The sequence below is a fragment of the Schistocerca serialis genome, chromosome 5, assembly GCF_023864345.2.
Source record: "Schistocerca serialis cubense isolate TAMUIC-IGC-003099 chromosome 5, iqSchSeri2.2, whole genome shotgun sequence".
In the NCBI taxonomy this organism is placed as follows: domain Eukaryota; kingdom Metazoa; phylum Arthropoda; class Insecta; order Orthoptera; family Acrididae; genus Schistocerca; species Schistocerca serialis.
In genome coordinates this window covers 267,116,573-267,141,975 of record NC_064642.1, presented here as the reverse complement: position 1 = coordinate 267,141,975, position 25,403 = coordinate 267,116,573, and the positions used below count along the sequence as shown (strand labels likewise).

The 25,403-nt window shown below is 45.3% G+C and overlaps 1 protein-coding gene across 1 annotated transcript in view; it reads left to right on the top strand.

Moving 5' to 3' along the window:
• The window catches only part of LOC126481892 (sodium channel protein Nach-like), a 190,045-nt gene that overhangs the window by 141,996 nt on the left and 22,646 nt on the right, over positions 1–25,403 (top strand). The window lies entirely within an intron of this gene.

Here is a 25,403-nt window from a genome sequence, read left to right as displayed (position 1 = left end):
GCAGTTTGGATGCATTGATCCTGAGAAATCAGTACCCAGAACAACCACCTCTGGCCGTAATACGCCTGGACATTGAGTCAAACAGAGCTTGGATGGCGTGTACAAGTACAGCTACCCATGCGGCTTCAACACGATACCACAGTTCCTCAAGAGTAGTGACTGGCGTATTGTGACGAGCCAGTTGCTCGGCTACCACTGACCAGACGTTTTCAATTGGTGAGAGATCTGGAGAATGTGCTGGCCAGGGCAGCAGTCGAACATTTTCTGTATCCAGAAAGGCTCGTACAGGACCTGCAACATGCGGTCGTGCATTATCCTGCTGAAATGAAGGGTTTCGCAGGAATGGAATGGAGGGTAAAGCCACGGGTCTTAACACATCTGAAATGTAACGTCAACTGTTCAAAGTGCCGTCAATGCGGACAAGAAGTGACCGAGACGTGTACCCAATGGCACACCATACCATCACGCAGGGTGATACGCCACTATGGCGATGACGAATACACACTTCCAATGTACATTCACCACGATGTCGCCAAACACGGATGCGACCATCATGATGCGGTAAACAGAACTTGGATTCATCCGAAAAAATGACGTTTTGCCATTTGTGCACCCAGGTGCGTCGTTGAGTACACCATCGCAGGCGCTCCTGTCTGTGATGCAGCGTCAAGAGTAACCCAGCCATGGTCTCCGAGCTGATAGTCCATGCTGCTGCAAACGTCATCGAACTGTTCGTGCAGATGGTTGTTGTCTTGCAAACGTCCCCATCTGTTGACTCAGGGATCGAGACGTGGCTGCACGATCCGTTACAGCCATGCGGATAAGATGCCTGTCATCTCGACTGCTAATGATACGAGGCCGTTGGGATCCAGCACGGCGTTCCGTATTACGCTTCTGAACCCATCGATTCCATATTCTCCTAACAGTTATTGGATATCGACCAACGCGAGCAGCAATGTCGCGATGCGATGAACCGCAATCGCGATTGGCTACAATCCGACCATTAACAAAGTCGGAAATGTGATGGTTCGCTTTCTCCTCCTTCCACGGGGCATCACAACAACGTTTCACCAGGCAACGCCGGTCAACTGCTGTTTGTGTATGAGAAATCTGTTGGAAACTTTCCTCATGTCAGCACGTTGTAGACGTCGCCACCGGCGCCAACCTCGTGTGAATGCTCTGAAAAGCTAATAATTTGCATATCACAGCATCTTCTTCCTGTCGGTTAAGTTTCGTGTCTGTAGCACGTCATCTCCGCGGTGTAGCAATTTTAATGGCCAGTAGTGTAAGTGAAAACTGCGACATTGTTCAATAAGAGAAAATAAACCATATACAGGAGGAAATACGAATAAATCGAGAAGAGGAAACGTAGGATTAGGTTCGCCTCCTTGACATACGATGGGCAGTAAAGGATTAAAAACATTAACGAGTACAAAATTTATGTAATGTAGCGCACAGACTTATATGGCTGTAATAGCGTGAGCTTGAGCGGTGTAGTACGGCAGCAATGACAGCGGGTGAGTGCAGGATGTTGTCATGTATTAATGCAAGAACGTCAATACAGTGTTACCAGGTAGGTTAGCTTTCTGAAAGAGAGGACTCTCCATAACTGCACAAACTAGTCCAGCAAGTGAAGGCGGATTTTGACGTTGGTAATGGCAATGGTGTTGTAGGATACACAACGTAGTGGCGCAAATGCACAACAAGTGTCGTCGTAACTGCTGTCTGGTTCACGTCTGCTGTGTAGCGAGCTACCTTAATTTAAGTATTAACTGTATTTTTCTTACTTGTCACTTCCTCTTCCGTGTGTTTTTGCTTTTAGGAAGCTTTAATTGCCGAGTGATAGTAATAGTGTTCCGTAGATTTCGTGTTTGTTTTGAATACAGTCAGAGAGAGTCCCTTTAGTCAGCCATAGTGCCAGTAGTGTCAGTGTCGTCGTAACTGCCGTCTGCTTCACGTCTGCTGAGCAGCGAGCTACCTTAAGTTAAGTATTAACTGTATTTTTCTTACTTGTCACTTCTTCTTCCGTGCGTTTTTGCTTTTAGGAAGATTTAATTGTCGAGTGCTAGTAATAGTGGTTCAAATGGCTCTGAGCACTATGGGACTTAACATCTATGGTCATCAGTCCCCTAGAACTTAGAACTACTTAAACCTAAATAGCCTAAGGACATCACACAGCACCCAGCCATCACGAGGCAGAGAAAATTCCTGACCCCGCCGGGAATCGAACCCGGGAACCCGGGCGTGGGAAGCGAGAACGCTACCGCACGACCACGAGCTGCGGGCTAGTAATAGTGTTCCATAGATTTCGTGTTTGTTTTGAATACAGTCAGAGAGAGTCCCTTTAGTCAACCATAGTGCCAGTAGAACTAGTGTTTGTTTTCAATACAGTTCAGAGACAGGTAGCGCTATTTTCATTGTTTTCTACAAGAAGTGGCTAGCAATCACAGTTTAGTCAACAATCAGCCGCCTTTAGTGAATTAGCAGTCTAGTTAAAAGTTGATTAACTCTCTACAGTAAATTGATTCCTTTGGATGGATAGGATGTGTAACTGCTGTGTACGGACGCAGGAGGAGCTGGCCACTGTTCGCGAACAGCTGAGCGTGTTGATGGCCACGGTGAGCCGTCATCAGGGTGCTGCCTAGGAGTGTAGCGGCAGTGGGGAGTCTGGTCCGTCGCATGGTACACCCCAGGTGTTACATACTTCACCCACTGACCCTGCTGTAGAGACCTCTTCGCGGGTACCGGGCGCGGTTGGGCCACCCTCTCCCCAAGGGGAGTGGCGGGTTCAGCGGCGTTCGCGGCGCACGAGACTAAGGGTAAATGTGGATGCTGGCCGTGTGGCATCGCCCGTTCTGACTGTGAGTGGACATGTGGCTGCGCCTTCAGCAACGTCCGAGCAGGCACACGGGGGGTGGGGTTTATTAGTTATTGGGAGCTCCAACGTTAGGCGGGTGATGGAGCCCCTTAGGGAAATATCGGAAAGGTCGGGGAAGAAGACCAGTGTTCACTCTGCCTGCTTGCCGGGGGGCCTCATCCGAGATGTGGAGGAGGCCCTGCTGGCGGCGATAGAGAGTGCAGCCGACTGCAAATTGTTGCTCATGTCGGCACCAATGACTGCTGCCGTCTGGGTTCAGAGGTCTTCATCAGTTCGTACAGGCGGTTGGCGGAATTGGTGAAGGCGGAAAGCCTCGCTCGCGGGGTGGAATCTGAGCTAACTATTTGTAGTATCGTTCCCAGAACCGATCGCGGTCCTCTGGTTTGGAGCTGAGTGGAAGGCTTAAACCAGAGGCTCAGACGATTCTGCGGAGATCTGGGGCGCAAATTTCTCGACCTCCGCTATCGGGTGGAGAAATGTAGGGTCCCCCTGAATAGGTCAGGCGTGCACTACACGCCGGAAGTGGCTACAAGGGTAGCGGAGTGTGTGTGGAGTGCACATGGGGTTTTTTATGGTTAGAGAATTCCCTCCATAGGCCCGACAGGACGCCTCCTGAGACGCGGCGAGGTAGGAGTAGGAAAATGCAACAGGGAATAACAATATTAATGTGCTAATAGTAAACTGTAGGAGCGTCTATAGAAAGGTCCCAAAACTGCTCTCATTAATAAACGATCACAACGCCCAAATAGTACTAGGGACAGAAAGTTGGCTGAAACCAGACGTAAACAGTAATGAAATCCCAAACTCAGATTGGAATGTATACCGCAGAGACAGGCTGGACAGTGAAGGGGGAGGCGTGTTTATAGCGATAAGAAGTGCAATAGTATCGAAGGAAATTGACGGAGATCCGAAATGTGAAATAATTTGGGTGAAGGTCACGGTTAAAGCAGGCTCAGACATGGTAACTGGATGTCTCTATAGGCCCCCTGGCTCAGCAGCTGTTGTGGCTGAGCACCTGAAGGATAATTTGGAAAATATTTCGAGTAGATTTCCCCACCATGTTATAGTTCTGGGTGGAGATTTTAATTTGCCTGGTAAAGACTGGGAGGCTCAAACGTTCATTTTTCTGTTTAGCAAAAGTGACAAAAAGCAGATTACAGAGTACCTGACGGCTCAACACAAAAGTTTTGTCTCAAGTACAGATAGTGTTGAGGATCAGTGGACAAAGTTCAAAACCATCGTACAATATGCATTAGATGAGTATGTGCCAAGCAAGATCGTAAGAGATGGAAAAGAGCCATCGTGGTACAACAACCGAGTTAGAAAACTGCTGCGGAAGCAAAGGGAACTTCACAGAAAACATAAACATAGCCAAAGCCTTGCAGACAAACAAAAACTACGCGAAGCGAAATGTAGTGTGAGGAGGGCTATGCGAGAGGCGTTCAATGAATTCGAAAGTAAAGTTCTATGTACTGACTTGGCAGAAAATCCTAAGAAATTTTGGTCTTACGGTAGGTGGATCAAAACAAAATGTCCAGACACTCTGTGACCAAAATGGTACTGAAACAGAGGATGACAGACTAAAGGCCGAAATACTAAATGTGTTTTTCCAAAGCTGTTTCACAGAGGAAGACTGCACTGTAGATCCTTCTCTAGATTGTCGTACAGATGACAAAATGGTACACATCGAAATAGACGACAGAGGGATAGAGAAACAATTAAAATCGCTCAAAAGAGGAAAGGCCGCTGGACCTGATGGGATACCAGTTCGATTTTACACAGAGTACGCGAAGGAACTTGTCCCCCTTGCAGCGGTGTACCGTAGGTCTCTAGAAGAGCGTAGCGTTCCAAAGGATTGGAAAAGGACACAGGTCATCCCCTTTTCCAAGAAGGGACGTCGAACAGATGTGCAGAACTAACGTCGATCAGTTGTAGAATTTTGGAACACGTGCTATGTTCGAATATAATGACTTTTCTGGAGACTAGAAATCTACTCTGTAGGAATCAGCATGGGTTTCGAAAAAGACGGTCGTGTGAAACCCAGCTCGCGCTGTTCATCCACGAGACTCAGAGGGCCATAGACACGGGTTCACAGGTAGATGCCGTGTTTCTTGGCTTCCGCAAGGCGTTCGATACAGTTCCTCACAGTCGTTTAATGAACAAAGTAAGAGCATATGGACTATCAGACCAATTGTGTGATTGGATTGAAGAGTTCCTAGATAACAGAACGCAGCATGTCATTCTCAATGGAGAGAAGTCATCCGAATTAAGAGTGATTTCAGGTGTGCCACAGGGGAGTATCATAGGACCGTTGCTATTCACAATATACATAAATAACCTTGTGGATGACATCGGAAGTTCACTGAGGCTTTTTGTAGATGATGCTGTGGTGTATCGAGAGGTTGTAACAATGGAAAATTGTACTGAAATGCAGGAGGATCTGCAGCGAATTGACGCATTGTGCAGGGATTGGCAATTCAATCTCAATGTAGACAAGTGTAATGTGCTGCGAATACATAGAAAGAAAGATCCCTTATCATTTAGCTACAAAATAGCAGGTCAGAAACTGGAAGCGGTTAATTCCATAAATTATCTGGGAGTACGCATTAGGTGTGATTTAAAATGGAATGATCATATAAAGTTGATCGTCGGTAAAGCAGATGCCAGACTGAGATTCATTGGAAGAATCCTAAGGAAATGCAATCCGAAAACAAAGGAAGTAGGTTACAGTACTCTTGTTCACCCACTGCTTGAATACTGCTCAGCAGTGTGGGATCCGTACCAGATAGGGTTGATAGAAGAGATAGAGAAGATCCAACGGAGAGCAGCGCGCTTCGTTACAGGATCATTTAGTAATCGCGAAAGCGTTATGGAGATGATAGATAAACTCCAGTGGAAGACTCTGCAGGAGAGACGCTCAGTAGCTCGGTACGGGCTTTTGTTAAAGTTTCGAGAACATACCTTCACCGAAGAGTCAAGCAGTATATTGCTCCCTTCTACGTATATCTCGCGAAGAGACCATGAGGATAAAATCAGAGAGATTAGAGCCCACACGGAGGCATACCGACAATCCTTTCCACGAACAATACGAGACTGGAATAGAAGGGAGAACCGACAGAGGTACTCAAGACACCCTCCGCCACACACCGTCAGGTGGCTTGCGGAGTACAGATGTAGATGTAGATGTATAACTATCATTTTTACTCAGTTAATTCATGTGAAAAGGTTTCCGACGTGATTATTTCCACAAGAAGGGAAGAAACAGACTTTGAACGCGGAATGATAGTTGGAGCTAGACGCAGGAGACACACCATTTCGGAAATAGTTGGGGAATTCAATATTCCGAGATCCACAGTGTCAAGAGTGCGCTGAGGACACAAATTTCACGCCTTACCTCTCCCTATGGTCAACGCAGAGGTCTACGGCCTTCACTTAACGAACGAGAGCAACGGCATTTGCGTAGATATGTCAGTGTTAACAGACAAGCAACATTGTGTGAAATAACAGCAGGAATCAACGTGGGACGTACGACGAACGTGTCCATTTGGACAGAGCGGCGAAATTTGGTGTCAGTGGCCTATGGCTACAGATGACCGGCGCGAGAGCCTTTGCTAACAGCACATCATCAAGGGGATATTCTTCTAACCTAGGGGTTTTTTAGTTATTGGGAGCACCAATGTTAGGCGAGTCATGGAGCCCCTCAGGAACATAGCGTCTAAGGCGGGGAAGAAGTCCAACGTTCACTCGGTGTGCTTGACGAGGGACATTGTCCGGGACGTGGAAGAGGCTCTTCCGGCGGCTATCGAGCGTGGGGGCGGGAGGGGGGGGGGGCGGTTGCGGCCAGCTGCAGACTGTTGCACATGTCGGCACCAGCAATGCCAGTCGTCGGGGTTCCGAGAAAATCCTTGGGTCCTTTCGACGGCTGGTTAAATTGGCGAAGGCGGCCTCCATCTCTCGAGGAGTGGAAGCCAAGCTGACGATTTGCAGCACTGTACCCAGGGTGGACCGGGGTCCTCTGGTTTTGAGTCAAGTGGAGAATCTAAACCAGAGGCTACGTCGACTCTGTGACGAAAATGGTTGTACATTCCTCGACCTACGCTATGGGGTGGAAGGTTGTAGGACACCCCTCTATAGATCAGGGGTGCACTACAAACAGGAAGCAGCTACATGGGTAGCACAGTACTCCTGGCGTGCACATGGGGTTTTTTTGTAGATTAGGTTCCTCCCCACGAAAAACAAACCGTTGGCCTGAAAAATTACCAGTTCATGACACTGATGTGAGTGTGCCAACTGTAAAAATTGTTAGTTCGTCTAAACAGGATGTTCCGAAGGATTTAAATATGCTAAATCTCACGTTAGTAGATTGTCGAAGTGTCTGCAGCAAGATCCCCGCGTTACTCTCCAAAATAAACAGTAGTAATGCCAATATTGTATTAGGTACCGAAAGTTGGTTGAAGCCAGACATAAACAGCAATGTAATTTGGAACTCGCATTGGACAATGTTTAGGAAGGATAGGGCTGCTGCTATGGGAGGTAGTGTGTTCATTGCAGTTAAAATCTGTTGAAACGCACTTGAGATCGATACTGGGTCGGACTGTGAAATAGTCTGGATAAAGCTGTCAGGCAGACAAGGAGTGACCAATGTATTAGGATGTTTTTATAGACCACCAGCATCCACAACAAACGTCGTAGAACGTTTCAAGGAAAGTTTTGAGTACATAGGAAATAAATATCCAAATTATCTATTCGTTATAGGTGAAAACTTTAATGTGGCGTCCATTGACTGGAAACTTACACGTTTATCACAGGGGACAGAAGCAAAGACTCGTGTGAAATTATTCTACGAGCGCTCTCAATTGATTAGAAAACCGGCTCGAGATGGGAACATGTTAGATATCTTGGCGACCAACAGACATGATCTTTTTGAGGAAGGTAATGTAGAAGAAGATATTAGCGACCATAACGTCGTTGTGGCTTCTATGTCTATAGAAGCGGCAAAAAAAAAAAAAAAAAAAAAAAAAAAAGAAAAACAACGTAGAGCTTTCTTGTTTGGGGAAGCAAGTGAAAGTGTCATTAATAAATATCTTCATCAACTCCAAGCATTCACCGCGGGATATTGAGCATCTTTCGTCGGAATTTAAAAGTATTGTCCACCACTTGCTAGGGAAATATATGCCTATCAAAAATGTATGGGAGGGAAAGGATCCACCTGGGCTCAACAAAAATAATAAAAAGGGTAGAATATCAGATGCGGATAATTACCGGCCAATTTCACTTACATCGATTGATTGTAGAATCATGGAACATATTTTGTGTTCAGACATAATGACCTTTCCAGACTCTGAAAAGCTCATCCGCAGAAACCAGCACGATTTTAGGAAACAGCGGTCATGGGAGACACAGCTAGCCCTCTTTGTGCATGATCTACAACAGGCTCTAGATACCGGCTCCCAGGCTGATGCCATATTCCTCGACTTTCGAAAGGCGATCGACTCAGTTCCGTAGTGTCACTTGCTCCAAAAAGTGCGGCTTACGGTCTATCTGTTGACATGTGCTGTTGGGTAGAAAGTTTTCTAACAGACAGAGAGCAGTATGTCGTCCTGAATGGGGAGACATCAACAAAAACAAGCGTAACATCAGGTGTGCCCCAGGGCATCGTAATAGGTCCGCTGCTTTTTACGATTTACATAAACGATCTCGTTGATGGTACTGACAGCAGCATTAGACTGTTTGCCGATGATGCTGTAGTCTACAGGAAAGTAGTATCACACGAAAGTTGTGAACAAATCAATGAGGACTTTCAGAAAGTAAATGCGTGGTGCAATGATTGGCAGTTATCTCCAAATATTAGTAAGTGTAAGCTACTGCGTATAAGAAAGCGAAAATCCCCATTAATGTACGAGTACAAAATAAATGCCTAGTCTTTGGAAACGATAACATCTGTCAAGTATCTGGGTGTGCCTATTCGAAATGATCTCAAATGGAGCGATCAGGTTACACAAGTAACGGGTAAGGCGAACTCTAGATTGCGGTTTATTGGTAGAATTCTGAACCGTTGCAGTCCTTCAACAAAGGAAATTGCTTACAATGCTTTAGTTCGTCCAGTCTTAGAGTACTGATCGTCTGTATGGGACCCTTACCAGTTGGGTCTGATTCAAGAGATTGAGAGGGTCCAAAGAAGAGTGGTAAGATTCGTGACTAGTACATTTAGCCATCGCGAAAGCGTTACAAATCTCATAGACAGTGGCGCACACTTGTAGATAGACGACGCGCTAAACGGAAGGGGCTGCTCACTAAATTCCCAAATCCTATCTTCGCCTGGGATGTAGAGCATATATTATTACCACCAACTTTCAAATCGCTCAATGATCCGCGAGTGGAAAAGAGAGAGGCGGGGGGGAATATGACTTTGGCGCGAATAGTACCCTCCACCACACACCGATTGATGGCTAGCGGAGTATATATGTAGATGTAGATGTAGAACCAGTTTTGTGTGTCATCGGTATGCAATGCAGTGTATAAAGTTTAGATGGCTCATGATATCACGTAAAGACTAGTTTGTTATGTGTTTTTGAAGTTATAATTTCTTTATATTGTATTATGTATAATGGAGAGTAAGAGAGTCGCTATGGCAGAGTCACAGACGCAAGGTTTACTAGAGGCTTACGCAGTACAGATATTGTTAGAGATGATAGCGCAGCTGACAGTGGATAACAACAGTTAATGGGCATTTGACAGTTAGGGACGAATAGTTAGCTTAACTGCAAGTACCTCAATATGAAGTGCATCCAACTGTAGCTGGATTATTTGTCCCCTTTTCCGGAAAATCATCTGAGGATGTGCGTCCTTCTTTGAGGATATAAGATATCGGTGGTCGGATCGGTAGTCAGTTTTTGTCGGTAGCAAGACTGTGACTAGTGGGAGGAGGGACGACGAACGTGAGGTATACAGAACGATTACTGAATGCAGCAAACTTTGAGCAGTTGGAGAAGGAACTATTGCAGAGATAAAAAGAAAATGAAAAGTGGGAGCTATTATTGGGAGTAGTTGAGCACTACTGTGAAATGTCATGAGGAAACGGAAGATTTTTGTGGACTTGATAAGGAAAATTAATGTATACACATAGCCGGCCGGAGTGGCCGTGCGGTTCTAGGCGCTACAGTCTGGAACCGCGAGACCGCTACGGTCGCAGGTTCGAATCCTGCCTCGGGCATGGATGTGTGTGATGTCCTTAGGTTAGTTAGGTTTAAGTAGTTCTAAGTCCTAGGGGACTGATGACCTCAGAAGTTGAGTCCCATAGCGCTCAGAGCCATTTTTTTTTTGTATACACATACTAACTGGGAGAACGATGCAGCAAATGCAATTTTGTTGCCAGAAGCTGAGCAGAGGGCTCTCGATGCTTTTCTGAAGCTGTCATCAGTGGTGTCAAAAACTGTGTATGTAGGTGCACTAACGGATCTACATGCTGCTCTTAAGTTAGCGATGGAATATGAAGACACTGACTTATCAGCAGGGGTAGGAGGTAGACATGGGGTATTTTCTACTGTTTGAATTTGAGGATTTATTTTTGCTACTGGGTCCATTGCCAGCTATGTCCATGACTCAGTAGGGAATACCAGTATGGAACGAAGCACCAGTATATCAGAAACCACATCGTATACCTCGTTATTTATAGCTGACCATGGAAGATTTTAATAACCAGCAGTTAGATGACAGGATCGTAGAAGAGTGTAGTAATCCGTGGGGTGCAGGAATCGTGATCATAAGGAAAACAATACAGATTCTGCTGTGATTACCGTGACCTGAACAGAAAGATCTTAACAGGTGCATACCCCATCCCCAAAATTACTGAGACCATCGATAACTTCGGTCAATGTCACTACTTTCCGACTGTGAATTTAAAGAGTGGCAATTGTCAACTGGAAGTTGCCTCGAAAGGCTAGCCGCAGGCAGCATTTTCAGTACCATGGGGACAATAACTGGTCAGCGCCATTAGGATTGAAAAAAGGGAGTGCAACGTTTCAGAGCTTATTTAATGGTGCGTTGAGAGGTTTGAAACCATGTCTGCGCCTAGATTAGCTAGACAATATCATCGTATTCTCAAAAGAAGCGGAGCAGCACAGTTAATGTCATAAGAAAGTGTTTAAGAGACTGAGGGCAACATATCTGTCGTTGAGCACAGAGAAGTGTCATTTTGTATTAGAAAAGGTAGGCTATTTAGGCCATGTAAGCAGTAGACGCAGAGTAACGACTAACTCGAAGCTACTGCGAGCTGTACACGAGTTCCCATTGCTTGAATCGGTTAAGAAACTGCAGTGCTTCTGTGAGCCTCAAATTACAATAGAAAAGTCGTGAAAGGGTTTGCTGACATACACAACCACTCACATAGTTGGTAAGGAAGTGTGTGAAATTCATATGGTCAGACGAGGGTCAGGGTTAATTTGAAGAATTATAAAGAGTTTTGAGATCAGCCCAGTCCTAGTATTTCCAGAGTTCCTGAAAGAGTTTGTTCTTTGATGTAATGCATCTAATCATGCTTTTGGATGTGTCTTAAGCTAGGAGATTAACGGCGAAGAATGTCCTGTAGCCTAGACGTTGAGACAGCTGAATGTGTTGGCGAAGACCTGTTCAACGATAGAGAAAAAAAAGCTGAACCTTATTTATGGTGTCACGTATTTATCAGAGAAAATGTCGAGTAGTGACCGAACCACGCTGCTTTGAAGTGTCTACTGGGACTGAAGGATCCATTTACATACCTGGCAAGACGAGCTCTAGGGATCAACGAGTTGTAGTAGAACTCAACATACAAGCCAGGCGAAAAGCATTGAATGTGTGTGCACTTAAGGAGAAAGGTAGTAGTATTGAAAGTTCTGGGTCTTGTGGAGCGGCGGGGAGCGCAGAGCACTCATACTGACTGTAAACACTAAGGGACGCAATCGTCCGCCCCCGGTAGCTGAGTGGTCAGAGCGACAGAATGTCAATCCAAAGGGCCCGGGTTTGATTCCCGGCTTGGTCGGAGATTTTCTTTGCTCAGGGACTGGGAGTTGTGTTGTCCTAATCATCATCATTTCATCCCCATCGAAGCGCAAGTTGCCGAAGTGGCGTCAGGTCGAAAGACTTGCACCCGGCGAACGGTCTACCCGATGGGAGTCCCTAGTCACACGACGACGACAGGACGCAGTCACAGCTGAGCATATGTGGCACACTGCTGTCTAAGCAAACAAGGCTAGGGCTACCAGTGAAATTTAAGGAGACGTGCATGATTATTGTGTTATCTGATCATTCACGACAGAACAACAAATTGGAGAATGGCTGAGAGAGACTGGTAGGCAGGAAACAAATCAGATGTTGAGCAATACGTGAGGAATTGAAACAGTGTGCGCAGTGAGCAGACCTGTAAACATCTGCCACTTCAGAGGCTACCAGAAGCATAAAAACCATTTGAAATGATTGGAATTGATGTATTACGACTGCTCACTCATCCACCAGCATGAAACAGATTCGTAATGACAATAATAGATCACTTTTCACGATACGTGGAAATAGTTGCTACGGCAACCAGCAAGCAGTGACAGGTGCACAGGCAGTGGTTAACGATCAGATGCAATTTGGAGTGCCAGGTAAGATAATTACAGGCCACGGTACGAATTTCATGTCAGAGCAATTGAAGGAGCTGTGTTGGTTGTTGCATGTGAAGAAGTTAATAACTAGTCCTCTTCACTTGCAGCCCAGTGCTAGAACAGAATGGGAACATAGAACAATAATTGGGAAATTAAGTTACTATGTGTGCAACTGGTACATCTAAGGTATGGCATGTCAGTATATAATTGAGAAATACACAGTAATACTTGGTTTTCCCCATATGAGCTGGTGTATGGTCATAAAATGTCGTGATCATTCTATCTGATAAAGGCAAGGAAGGTAAAGATGGGGAGCCAGTCTGTGATTTTCCGTAAACCACACGATAAGTAAGGAAGAAAGGCGAATATGAACTAGGCTTGCTAGTGGCAGCAGCCTTCTGCACAGAAAGGGAGGGAGGTATTTGTCACTGTCCTCAGTTTGTGATAACTAGAGGGCAAGAATGGAAGGCAGACAAATATTGCAGTTTTTCGGCTGAACAGAACTTCTCACGGTTGCAGAAAGCACAGACAATGCTACCGCCTTGATTCAGCCTGTTTATGGAACCCAGCAAACAAAAGTTTCTGTCCTACTACCACATAGCGTAACCAGAAATGAAAATTTGCCCAGCACAATCGTATATTCTAAATCCATTCCTGGTAACAGGAAGGCATGCGCAGCTGAAGCAGTACGCTATCCGTAAGTACTCAGTGAAGTGTGGTGCTCTTGGAGGGCTCGTGTAGATGAAGATCCGTGGGTTCTAAATTGTTTGGGGAGATGGTAGCAGGCATGAAATAATGAGAGAGGAAGTGTTGCAACATCATCAAAGGGACAAAGTCACAGTACTGGAGTAATAAAAACCAACCTGAGCACATGCGTGGTACATTTGTTCTTAGATAGACAGAAGGGACTAGATTGTTTGAGGGATATTGTGGAACCCAGACTGCATTTCCGTCAAAAAGGTTTTCACTGGATTTACTCCACTTATAATTTTTTTGTTTTGTTATGTTTTGGGACGTAAAAACTATTATCGTCATTCGCGCCCTTGTCGTAACCGCAGAACACGAAGACAAAAAAGGAGTTAAGAACGACTACACGTTAAGCCCAATCGACGGAAGGAAAGACAGCTAAGAACATGGACTTGGAGGAAGGACAATACAATAACTTGATAGAGACAACGGACGTCCGGAACTAAAGATTAAACGTCCTTCGCCATTTTGTTACAACGGATAAAAAAGTAAAACGTGCTCGACAGCCCACGTGTCGTTCATAAAGCGGCCGATAATTCAGACGACAAACATAAATGAGAACATAAGTGGTTAAAAAAAAGTGCATTCCGTCAGGAAATATCGAACCGTCAACGGCTGAGGACAATGAGCAAACACTGGTGGGGGGGATCACCACAAATGACAATGGCTAAAAAGACGGTGCCCAATACGCAAGCTAGCTCCTCGCGGCGAGAGGGCTGAGAAGGGGTCGGCCAAGCCGCTAGGGGAGGTACAATTCCCCAGAACTTGTCCCCATGGAGGGAAGACAAGCGGTGATGCCAAAATAACACCACCTGCTGATAGAGGGCAACAGAGAGATCATCTGAGGGAATGGAATAATGGAAGAATGGAAAAACTAGCTGGCCGAGGTACGAGGACTGCAGCCTTGGCAGCAGCGTCAGCTGCATCGTTGCCCGTCAGACAGACGTGGCAGGGACGCACATAATCACTACAGTGACTCCATCAGGAGTGAGCAAGTGACAGTTTTCTTGGACCCGTTGCTTTAAAGGGTGGACATTGTACAGCACACAGAGCCTCTGAGGGTCATTAAGAGAGTTGAAGGAAATGACACAGTAAATAAACCTGTGTCTTCGGATGTACTGCATGGCGTGATATAGAGCAAAGAGCTCTGCTGTAAGTGCTGAGCAGTGTTCCAGAAGCCAATACCGAAAAGGGTCGGTGCCAACGACGAAGGCATACCCGACACCACGATTAGTCCGAAAGCACTATCGGGAAGTTCCGCGCGAAGATCGAGAAACTTAACAGAGAAGAGGGACGCTCCCCATACTGGCGATCAAAGGAGTCACCGAAGAAGGAGGCATAGGATGAGTGGCCAGGCATAGTAGACAAACATACAATTCTGCTGAGGAGAAAATCACGGCTGTATGGCAGCAGTAGTTCGTCAGCTTCTGCGTACAGGCTCTCAACTAGGCTAGTGTAAAAGGCACCAGTGGCCAAACGGATGTCAGGATGGTTGATTGTATTGAGGCGGCGTAAGATGAACGAACATGCAGATGCTCAAACGAATCACACATAGCCAAGTTTTGAACAGACAAGCGGCAGATACAAATGCAGGAGGGTGCTACGATCTGCTCCCCAGGAAGTACCGCTAAGGACATGTAGGACATTGAAGGACTGGGTCAGAGGGTGGTGAGGTAAGACATGTGAGAGAACCAAGGAAGATCCCTGTCGAGCATCAGCCCCAGGAATTTCGATTTTCAACGAACAAAAGAGCAACAGGCCCAAGATGTAAAGATGGTGGAAGAAGCAATTGCGCCGCCAGAAATTCATACAAGTGGTTTTATCGGCGGAAAAGCGAAAGCCATTGTCGATGCTCTACGAGCAAAGACTATTGAGACAAGTCCGTGGAGAACTGCAATAGAGGGCAAAATCGTCAACGAAAAGGGAGCCGGACATGACCGGCAGGAGACAGGCCACAACAGGAGTAATGGAGACAGCAGAGAGGATGATGCTCAGGACAGAACCCTGAGGCACACCTTCTTCCTATATAAAGGTGTCCGACAAGGAAGAACCTACACATACCTTGAAAACACGGTCTTTTAAAAATTCCTGAAGGAAATGGGTAGGCGGCCTTGAAAGCCCCACTTGTACAGAGTATGGAGGATACTAGTTCTCCAACAGATGTCGAAGGCTTTCTCTGAATCGAAAACAACAGACGTAATCTGGTATTTCCGCATAAAACCATTCATGACACGGGTTCACAGACAAGATGGTCAGCTGCACAACGAAGCGCTCGAAATCTACACTTGCAGTGGTTAGGAAATTGCGAGACTGCCGTTTAGACGTCCACACAGGCGGGCTAGGTGTCAGCAAACGGAAAGCATATGGGAAATGGTCAATCGAGTACGTGTCAGAAAGAACGGATCACTTGAGACGATGGAGTGAGATGGGCAGTGCAGAAGGAGTGGTCCGAATGGGAGTAGGTGTGAGTAGAGTCTGAAAGGAACGTGGGTGCTCCCATTTTAAGGCAGTTGACATTAAGTTGACTGAGAAATACATCCAAGAGGGCTCCTCTCCAACAGGTTCTGGGAGAACTCCAAATGGGATTATGCGCATTTAAGTCACTGAGCAGCAGAAAGTGGTGTGGGAGTTGCCAGTAAGATGGAGGAAATCTGCCCTAGTGACACTGAATGAAGGAGGGATGTAAACAGTACAAAGAGAAAAGGTGAAGTGAAGAAGGAAAATACGGACTGAAACAACTTGAAACTGCGTAGTCAGGGAGATGGTTTTACTGTGAAGGTCATCCTGGATCAGCTGCATGTCTCCCTCATGAGATCGAATCCCTTCCTCAGGTGGAACGTCAAAGCGGACCGGAAAGAAATGTGACAGGTCAAAGCGCTCGTGGAGTCCCCATTTTGTTTCCTGGAGGCAGAAAACAAGTGGATGCTGTGATCTGAATAGCAGCTGTAATTCCTCTCTTTTGTATCTAAGGCCGCGAACAGGAGGGAAAAATAAAAGGCTCTCAAGTGCCACCGTTCAAAGACTCACTGCTCCCAGGTGCAGAGTGTAGAGTATCCTGCTCTATGAGATCGACCTACGCGTTGGCATTCTCCCTGTGTCAGTCCCCAGCGTCCAAGACAGAAAAATGGTTGGCGGTGTGCACTGGTGACATGGAGGTCGGCTGGGTGAGGGTATCACATGGCGACACTGCTGAAGGGGATCTCTGAGTCAGCGAAGGAGAAGACCGTTTGCCTCTGTTTGATTTCTTGTAGCCTTTGCAGGTGGCAGACAACGATTCAGTTGTTCCTTGGCTGGAGGAACGTAAGAAGTCGGGCAAAGTATTCCTTCTGTCCTTTCTGCCCACCCGGTGGTGTATCAGGTGACTTCAACCTATGAGGCGAAAGTTTGGTGACTTGTTGCACAGCTGGAGGAGGAGACAGGGATGTTACCGTGACAATGGGCGAACGTACAGCTGCGGTGTTGAATTTGAGATTGCATGCCTGCATGACCACGACAGTGGAGCGAGATGTAGCAAGACCAGCACTATAAGTTCCGGATGCCAAAGTGCATGGTTTCTAACTAGCCAACAACTTGCGAGCAACAAGGTAAGGCACCTTTACCTTCACCCAGATCTCCTGGATGGCCCACTCATTGAGATAAAAAGGACAATCTCGGGAGGGGGCTACATGATCCCCATTGCAATTGATGCACTGGGGAGAAGGAGGCCGATTATCACCCACGTGATCATTCCTACTACAAGTTACACACTTGGCCAGGTGTCGACAAGACATTTGAGTATGATTGGAACGATGACACTCCTAACAGCGCATCGGGATCGGAATGTGTGATCGGACTGAGGTAACTTCATAGCCAGGTTTGATCTTGGATGGAAGCCCTACTCTGTCAAACATCAGAAAAAGAATGCATGTGGGCACTAACGATGCATGTACCTCTTTCATCACCAAATGTACTGCAATGACCGTGACCAGAGAGGTACTTTATCATAGAGGTACTTTTAGATTTCTACCTCTGTCAGACCATCGAACAGCCTAGTGTAAAAAACACCACATGAAGAATTAAGCGCGTGATGGGCCTCGACACAAACAGGAGAGCTGTGGAGGAGCGAAGCTGCAAGCAGCTGTAGTGCTTGAGAATCAGAAGTCGTCCCCAAAAGCAATGTGCCACTGCATAAACAAGAGCAGGATTTCAGAGGGCTGGCAATTTGCATCACACCTTTCTGAATGATAAACGGATTTACCGTTGCAAAGGACTGATTGTCTTCAGTATGTCAAATCATGAGGAACCGGGTGCAGCTGGGAGGGTCTTTAAATCATTAGCCTCGTTTCGTTTCCGTTGAGCAGGTGTAGACTGTGAAGAAGAGAATTGGCTCATTGCAAGAGAATCCCCCATAATTGCCAGCATTTCCAATGGTGCGATCCTTCCAACTGGGGCCTCCCCTCAGAGGGGGCAACACCTGCCTCAGGTGATCGTTCTCACCTCAGGTCACGCCTCCCGAACCTCTGACAGAGGGACCAATTGGCTATTTGGGAAGGAAACAACTGAGTAAATCACCCCTCCCTGGACTTGGCCCGTACCAGCGGTGTATGCAAACTCTACCTGTCAACCTGGGGCTGAGAATTATACGTTACCCAGTCGCCAGTCGCCTATTATACGCCAGACGCATGGGCCGGCCTTCAGGAGCGCACAGGGAAGAAGAAGAAATAGAGGAACTTCGAACGCCGAAGCCGAGAAGGAATAAGAAAGGGAGAACGAAGAAAGAAAAGTGGAACGAAAAACAGTGGGGAGATTTTCTGATGTCAGGTTACTGAAAATGCACAACACATTTCCAAAAACATCCCAAACATTTTTCACAAGGGAGGAAAAAAAGAATAGTAAGATGATAGACACGCAGCACGGAAGGGAAATGATGCTGCAAAGGCTGGGGCCCCGTGGCAGCCAAGCACGAACCCGCCAAAGAGCGGCGAGCACCCTGGGAAGCTCCACTCATGATGGCATGGTAGTTCTGGTGAGCTGTTACAAGAATGGAAAGCTCATGGAGGCTAGATGAATTGAACTTAAGGGAGGTGAGTTATTAATCCGTGGGACATAACACGGTCTGTCATCCGTCTACCAGCCACGATTACGGTTCTCAAGCAGCTGTACGTTTCACAACAGCAGTTATATTGGATAGATGTACATTTGGAATTATTGCTAATCCCGAATATAACATTTCTAAACAAAACTTTAGAATCTGGCCTAATCCATTTCTTGGACCAATTCATTGCCTCACAGGAAGGACGCGTTCAGTCAAGCAGTTAATGCAGCATGTAGAACAGTTTGGGGAGCGATGACTGATATGGTGAAGGACTTTTACCTTGGTAGGACCTGCATGGAGCAGGGGAGTGGTAGGTACTGGGATCCAGGGGAGTAAGGCTTTAATACAATAATTACTTTTATTTTCCTGACATCTCCACAAATGAAATTTTGTACAATAATTTCAAAGACATGTTCCATTTATTTAATACAGTCTAAACAAAGCACTCTGAACCACCTATAATTGAAATTAAACAAGAAAATTATATCAAAAATCTTGACCATTAAGGTTACAGGCTGAACTAAGCGATTACAATTATCAAAGTAATCTTAAAATCAGTAAAATAATAAAGTACCTCATTTCAAGTTCGGATTTATATACTTAGTTACTAGCCAGATTGACAGACAGTCAAGTTTCGGAAGCACTAAGAATTCATTATCAGCTCTTCTGTATCAAGGACACTCAATCAACACACCGATTAGGCTCAGCTTCGTATAGGTGTGGTGCGAGTATCTTACAGGTTACGAATACTACTAGTGCAAATGGGTCCCTGGACTACATATATAGAATAAAGCTGTACACATACCATACACTTGAATACATAAGAAATATAACCGATCAATGGATATTAAAACATGAAATGGGTTCCAAGAATAATTACTAGTTAAACAGTGCTTGGCAGAACACTGGACTTAAAAATCACAAGACACAAATATCATCCGTTTCTGTAACGTCAATACGTTCTTGGCCTGCACTTTACATTGGCAGACTTTTGGAACCAAACCAGAACAGAAACTGATTTCACCACAAGAAAAGCCGCTGGAAACAATGTTCTACAGAAATACTTATAATATCACCAAAGCGCGGACAGGAACAGTACAGTCGAAACAGATCTCCAACGGCACAAGACGCAATGGCTCAGATTAACTAATGAAGCCTCATCAGATTCAACACAATGCTGCTACGCAGATAAGACGGCCGCAGATCAACAGTGAACATGCCTCAGCAATCTGCAGCCAACTTTAAACCTTACCTGGCAGAAATATTCAATGCTGCTAGGCGACAATGGTCGATAACCGTTCCTGCTCGTGCACCAGAAACCGATAAACAGCTGTTCACTGCAATGTGTGCTGCCTCTGCACTCTTCTGCATCAGGCGGCGAACGAAATAAGAGCTCTAGCGCAACACCTGGGCAGCAACACCTCTAGCTCTCTCTGCTGTGCGACATTAAATCCTCACTTTTCCTTTTCGTGCGCCTCCTATCGGGCGGTGGTGAAACCTCGGCGGCACAGTGCAGCAACGCTGTCTTTGATCGCTCGCATCAGGTAACACACACACCATCTGGTAGCGCGCGGCTCACCGACGACGCGTGACAGTGATTTTGAGTCGCGCATTACCAAGTGCCACAGTGGCTCTAAGCCTGCAGTGTTTAGTTTTTATTCTTTTGATGCGGAGAGCAGAATATCAGCAAAAACCACCGATAACCCAGGTTCCAGTTGACTGGATCCATAGAGCATAATGGTGAGTGAGAGTGTAACCTTGTAATGTGAATGTGGGAAAGGTGTAAATTTACGGTGAAGAGGAATAAAAATGTAAATGTCGTGTGACTAGGGCCTCCCGTCGGGTAGACCGTTTGCCGGGTGCAAGTCTTTCGATTTGACGCCACTTCGGCGACTTGCGCGTCGATGGGGATGAAATGAGGACGATTAGGACAACACAACACCCAGTCCCTAAGAGGAGAAAATCTCCAACCCAGCTGGGAATCGAACCCGACCCATTAGGATTGACATTCTGTCACGCTGACCACTCAGCTACCGGGGGCTGACGTTAAGAAGAATGAGAGCAACTTTACAATGTTTCTTAGAGAACCAATGCAGAAGTGGTGACTTATATCAAAAGCGAATTGAGAGGCATACGTGAAACCCTAATCTGCGGCCGACAGTAACAGCAGCAGTTTGACAGGGTAAGATGCTACAGAACGCTGAAGCCGGTCACGATAAATAGATAGGACGACCAATCGAAATAATTCAATTGCTAAAACTAATTACAGCGCTGTAAGTTTATTTGCATAAGGGATTCCAAAATGGTTTAACTCACGAGTTCTGTGGTCGGTTCTCAGTGGAGGTGTCGTGCTGACAGTCGCAGTTACCCTTTGGGCGGATAGTAGCAACGGAGTGGCGTAACTTGCAGCGGTAATACAGTTTGGTCAGAGTGATTACAGGTATAGTCGAAAGTATATTTGCGTCGATTACAGAGAGTGACGATCATTCGATTTGTTTAACTGTGTGAGTTTCTGCAGATGAAATACTGCCTAGTAGGTTCCCATGATTAACTACTGACTTGCTAGAGAAGGAGATCTGGATAAATAATGATGTAAAGAGCGAGCGTTTATAATTCGTTGAATGGTAAGCAACATTGAGCTGAGCTCAAGCATTTATTGTTAATAAGTGAGTCTAGTTACAGTTAGTAACTGATCTGAACTGTAAATTTTATTTTGACTATTTTTTATGTTTAGCAAACTCTGAGGTAATTGAGTGTTCACTATTTATTTGTGGATGTGTAACAGGGATACGCTGAGAGCACTGAGTGTTTGCTGTGTTTATTTTGAGGAGTGGCTGCGTAGAGAGTTGACTGGTGGCTTCAACTGAGCGACAGTGACCCAGTTGGCAAACTACTTGATTGGACAGGTGCTAGAAAACTTTGGAACGAAACTATACATTGCTCGTACAGTGCTTATTGCCTGTAGACTGTCACGATTTTTCCATTGACAGGGAATAGTAACCCATTGGAAATCATTTAAGCAAGCATCTCACCATATTGTCACTACTTTCGGCTTTGGAAACGATAGTGGGAAGCGATTTACTAATACCTGAAGAAGCCTAATTTTGATGACGACAGAACAATGCGCTAGACGAGAAATTGGACCTCTTTAAGCTGTTCAGTCCAGTATTGAAATCACAAGCAACAAAGTCTTCATCCTCGACGGTATGTTTTTCTTACACTGTGTTGTGTGGAATACTGATGAAGTGTTTTCCTCGATCATCGAAAAATATATTACCTACGTCAAAAAATACCTTGGTTCCAAATGCAGTATAGTGTTCGTTAGCTAGCCTCAGGACGGAGCTGAGAAAAGCATAAAATCTCTTCCTTGATTCTACGTAAATCGACGATGAGATTGACATCGTTGAGGAATTAATACGTAATACTTCGCCTCGGACTTCATGGATCCCAACGTCACTCCTGTTAAGGGAGCTGAGGCAGGAGTGAAGCTCATTGTATGTTTGTACACGAATGGCAGCTCCAAATCTTTGAATAAAATTCGTATCCAACTGTTTCAGAAAGTTACAACGAAAAATAATATCTTCAGTTTGACGTGTTTGCCTCCCACCGAAGCCACCACTCGCCAGCACTCCCTCAGGTTCTACTTGCAGGTTCAGATCTGGAGGAACAATCAGCTGGATGCACTGAAATGATGCTGGAAGACTACAAAAAACGGCCTGATTGCAGCCACCCAGCCACCAATGCTCCAGGAACTGCTCAACACAATATCCTACACGTGCAATAAGGGATGTTAAGCAACTTGTTTCTGCAGGAAAGTGCTCATAGAGTGCTATCCTACATGCAGCAATTGCTAATTTGTCTAACAGAAGACGATATCTTCCTTGATTCGACGTAAATCGATGATGAGATAGACATCGTCGAGGAATTAATCGATTTTCATCCCATGCCAGAAGAAGATAAAGAATTGGACGACGCAGAAAAACACAAAAAAAGAAATAAATTGGAAGTAAATGTAAATACAGAACAATACTTCAGTAACATACAGAATACTTGTAAAAAAATTATCTCTCATCTGTTTTATATTATAAATAAGTATATTTCCATTAATAAAACCATTCATTTGATGTATTGTTCTTTTTAGTTTTTAAATCGGATTATTACGATTTTGAATTGACATGGTAATTAATTCGTATTAATACATAGAGCTAACTATCTAAGTAAGTACATACCTAACTAAATTGTCCTTAAATTTGAATATTTGGACGAATGTGGATGATTTGGCGTTCAAAAGTAATTGGACTTCGCAAAAATATCTCAGCAAGATTTTAGTGCTGCAAATACTTTCACGATTTTACTGGTATCTATGCAGAGGAATGAGGAAATTTTAAAAATTAGGAACTCTTTTCACGCAGAATTTAATGCTCTATAACTCTGATGCGTGGTATTTTTCATTTAGAGTAGCCGTGTGCCGATGGCACATGAGCATAACTCACATTTCTACGAAGTGGGTAAAAAATGCCAATTTTTGACGCTCGACTGTGGCTAAACGGCTGAACTGATTTTAAATTTAAGTAAATCATTTCAGGTGAAAGTTTAGCTCTTTCATTTAGGTACTGGCAAATTTTCTGTAGGATACATCAGGCGAAAAACTGAAAAAAAGTCAAAAAATTTCATTGTTTTTTGGCCCTCAATACGTTTAGTGCAAGGCAGAAACCGTCACAAACCGTTACAACTTTTATTTGGGCCGCCTAACATCGATGAAAATTATTCCCAGCTAGTACATACTTTTTAGCTAGCAGAAGTCCTATTTTCCCAACTGAGATGGTCATTCGCCACCTCAAATCTGAAACTAATGACAATACTATAAGGTCCTAGCTTAGATGGTTGCCGCCGGCCGGGGTGGCCGAGCGGTTCTAGGCGCTACAGTCTGGAACTGCGCGACCGCTGCGGTTGCAGGTTCGAATCCTGCCTCGGGCATGGATGTTTGTGATGTCCTTAGGTTAGTTAGGTTTAAGTAGTTCTAAGTTCTAGGGGACTGATTGCCTCAGAAGTTAAGTCCCATACTGCTCAGAGCCATTTGAACCATTTTTAAATGGTTGCCAGTGGGTTATTATTTACCATTGATGGAAAGATCTTGACAGTTTACGGGCAATCCGCATCGTACGAGCAAAATATAGTTCCGTTCCGAACTTCTCTAGCGCCAATCCAATCAAGTATTTTACCAACTGAGTCACTGCCGCTCAACTGAAGCCACCAGTCAACCCTCTACACAACCAGTGCTCCACACTATCGCTGTAGTGTGCGCCAATCCTTCAAACAGACACAGCAAACACTCAGTGCTGTCAGCGTGTGCCTATTGCATATAAAAAAATTTAAAGAAGCTCAGTTACCTCAGAGTTTGCCAATACTTTGCCCTAACTCAACTCACTTATCGACGATAAATGCTTGAGCTCAGTAAAGCTTTCTCCATGAAATGTTGCTGATCATCCAATGAATTATAAACGCTCGCTCTTTACAACATTATTTAGCCAGCTGTCCCTCTCTAGCATGTCAATTATTAATAATGGGAACCAACTAGGCAGTAATTCATCGGCAGAAACTCGTGGAGTTAAACAAATTAAATGATCGCCACTCCGTGTAATCCAGGCAAATATGCTTTCGTCTATACTTGTAATCACTCTGACCAAACTGTATTACTACTGTAAGTTACACCACTCCGCTGCTACTATCCGCCCAAAGGGTAACAGCGACTGTCTGTTCGACACCCCCACTGAGAAACGACCACAAAACCCGTGGGTTAAACCATTTTGGAATCACTTACGCAAACAAACGTACAGCGCTACCATTAGTTTCAACAGTTAAATCATTATTTCGATTGGGCGTCCTATCTTCTTCTCGTGTCCGGCTTCCGCGTTCTGTGACATCTTTAGCGCTCGAAATGCTGTTGCCGTCGGCCACCGATTCTGGTATCACCTTTGCCGCTCGGTTCCCTGTCCATGTAGGTCACCGCTTCTGCGTATGTACTCTACGACACATTTAAAGTATAATGTTTGAACAAATACACATAATAACAGACAATAATAACTCATATTTAAACAAATACACATAATAACAGACATAACAACTCGACAGATGTCATGGTAAATTATCCGCCCCGATAGCTGAGTGATCAGCATGACGGACTGCCGTCCTAAGGGGCCGGGTTCGATTTCCGGCTGGCTCGGGGATTTTCTCGCCTCAAGGACTGCGTGTTGTGTTGTCTTCATCATCGTTCCATCCCCATTCGGCGCGCAGGTCGCCCAATGTGGCGTCGAATGCAATAAAACCTGCACCAAGGCGGCCGGACCTGCCCCGTAAGGGGCTTCCCGGCCAATGACGCCAAACACTCGTTTCCATTTCCATCGTAAATTCAGCTTCTGCGTTGAAAGTTAAGACGATGGTACTAAAGTGACGACAACTAAAACACACCAAATTTTCCCTTGACCCGTAACTAGATCTCCCCGTGAACCGGAGAAGATTCTGGTCCTACGTAAAGTCGCTGAGTGCGTCGAAGGCTTCTATCCAGCGATTCCTGACCAGTCTGACGTCAAATGGAAGTGCGAAGTTTTAAATTTCGCGTTTAAGAAATCGATCTGCAGGACAATCGTACAAACATACCGTTTTTGACTGTCGCTCTTCCATATGGAGGCGTCCCTGGCGTAGAGAAGCAAGTGAAAGAGTTGATAACAAATAAGCCAGTAGGCTAGGACGGAACCTCTACTCGGTTTAATAAACAGAACTCTACAACATTGGCCCTTTACTTAGCTATCATTTGTGGCCAATCATTCGTCTACAGATCAGCACGGATTCATAAAGCACGTCTCGAGGGAAATTCAGCTTGCCCCTTTCTCATATGATATCCTGCGGACCACAGATGAAGGGCAACAGGCGGATTCCCTATTTCTAGATTTCAGAAAAGCGTTTAACACGCTGCCCCACAGCAGACTGTTAACGAAGTTACGAGTATCCGGAGTACGTCCCCACATGTGTCAGTGGCTCAAAGACTTCTTCAGTTACAGAGCGCAGTACGTCGTCCTCGACACCG